The sequence below is a fragment of the Nannospalax galili genome, unplaced genomic scaffold (genome assembly GCF_000622305.1).
Source record: "Nannospalax galili isolate Female #2095 unplaced genomic scaffold, S.galili_v1.0 scaffold186, whole genome shotgun sequence".
Classification (NCBI taxonomy): Eukaryota; Metazoa; Chordata; class Mammalia; order Rodentia; family Spalacidae; genus Nannospalax; species Nannospalax galili.
The window spans coordinates 1,756,055-1,758,204 of NW_008358774.1; the positions used below are offsets into that span (position 1 = coordinate 1,756,055).

A 2,150-nucleotide genomic window follows, 5' to 3' on the forward strand; every position below is an offset into this window, starting at 1 on the left:
ATTTAGTAGCCCAAGGGATGGGGAGTGAATCATAACCCACACTGGAGATAAACCAGAAAATAAGACACTGATAAAAGTCCAAAAGAACAGTAGTTTAAAAAAAAAAAAAACCCACTCACCGGGAGGCCATTTAATCTGGGTTTGAACTTTTAAAAGGACTAAGCATGGAAAGTGAGGCAGAATCTACCAGGTGCCTTTATTTTCTAAGCTATTCCCCTGGTGACAGCTTCTTGGAAGCATTTCTCTCTTGCTGTGTCATAGGATGTTCCCTTCCCCACCCCCTCCTTCTCTTCTGCCCCGTGTGTGTGTGTGTGTGTGTGTGTGTGTGTGTGTGTGTGTGTGTTTGCTTTCTCTGTGAGAACACAGCCCCGCTGCCTGCTCCTGGTGCTGCTGCTCTGACTTTCTGCCACCTCTTTCCTCTTTCTCTTCCTGCTTAGTTCCTTCCCTTCTGGTAAGTGTGGAAACACTCCCCCAAGCCCCGTGGGGTCCAGCCCGTGGTTGTGGTGTTCAAAACTTGCAGATGCCAGTAAATGTAGAAGAGCTTTCCATTGTTCAACTTCGAATGACTGTGCGTGGTTCAGGACGGGCTGGTGTGTGTGACAGGCTACAGAGATTTCTAGGACAAGGGAAAACTTCTCCCTCAGAGAAGGAGGACAAAATCAGTCAAGTTTGTGAAAGAGATTTTAGAAATAGTTTCTCTGTTATAAAATCAATTGCTACAAAAGGGATGATTTAAGTTCCTTTGCTTTGTTTTAATTTATTTGGTTTTCTTTCTTGTTAATTGTTCTTGAGACTTTTTTTTTTAAGGAAGTGGATTGTTTTATGGAACCACAACAATTTACTCTTTTAAAAATAAAGTTGGGATTTGTGGATATAGTACAGTGGTAGAGCATTTGCCTGGCATGTATGAGGCCCTGGGTTGATCCCCAGCACCACAAAACAAAATTAAATTAGCAAGAACAGGAATTTAAGGAACATCTATGGAACTTAGTATAAAAAACAATGACTGTACCACTTGAAAGCTGAGTGTGTCACGCAAATATGGGCATGTAGCCTAACCACAGGAAAATCCTGTGGATGGTTTGAAATAACTGCCTTGAAGTGTGTTTGACCAGATTCCACCTTCTGGTAATGCTCCCAATGCTTTAAGGCTCATTTATGAATTGAAAACAGTAAATTTCAGTCTGACTTAAAATCTATTATCTTGATTCCAAGGATGAAGTGTTAAATGTCATGACTCATTTTAGAAGAGCTTAAAATAACTTCTGGCTGGACAACAGGTGACATGTGTCTTTCTCTGAGGTTAGGAGAGGAATAAGTTATATATAGATCAGTGTGCCTGATAAGTAGAGGTCATGATTTTTTAAAATGCACTAATGAAGACACTGAAGCTATTTACCACATTATTTGATAATCAAGTTGATGAGTTAAAATCAGCAAACTTCCTTCTAACGTTGGTGAGTGTCACGGGTAAGGAAGAATATCCCCACACTGAGTTTTCGACTCTCTTGGTGGCCTCTAAGCATTTGACATTCTACTGCCCTAAAAATGGGACAGGGAAGCTCTAAGCATTTGACATTCTACTGCCCTAAAAATGGGACAGGGAAGCTGCGCAGTTTGGAGAACGGTATGTTTTTGTTTTTGATTTCATGCCAGCACAACAACAAAACTTCTGAATTTTGAGTATTTTGCCATATTTTATGTCTCTAATTAACAACATCACTATTAAATATTAGTTATAAACAAGATGAACTGTAACTTATCACAACCCTAAGAATGGGAAGAGCTAAGTCCTGGAATTTTTAAAAATTATTTATTTAATAACCACATGCTTAGAAGAAGCATTTCATTACAACAGCATTGATATCTTCAATAACAATTTCCAGAGCTAAGATGCCTCTCTTTCGAAATTGGCTATAATTTTCAGGTTTACAGTTGAATTATTACAGTTATACAATATTGTACTCAGTATAAACCCTATAAGACATAAAATTAAATGAGGTTTTAACTTTTAAAAAGACCTCTGTTTCATTATTAAAATACCCAGTTTCATACAGAAAAATTCATTTTTAATGCAATTGACACTAAGATGTTTGCACGTGTGTCAATTGCATTAAAAATGAATTTTTCTGTATGAAAAATTTATTTTT

The 2,150-nt window shown here is 37.7% G+C and overlaps 1 protein-coding gene across 2 annotated transcripts in view; it reads left to right on the forward strand.

Moving 5' to 3' along the window:
* Positions 1 to 346: 346 nt before the first annotated feature.
* Positions 347 to 2,150, forward strand: part of Txlnb (taxilin beta) — a 68,521-nt gene continuing 66,717 nt past the window's right edge. The window contains exon 1 of one of the 2 annotated variants that reach the window (XM_008822133.2): positions 347 to 451. The gene's annotated coding sequence lies outside the window, so the exon portion shown is untranslated. The remainder of the gene's footprint in view (positions 452 to 2,150) is intronic. The other variant, XM_029558133.1, reaches the window with a different exon arrangement.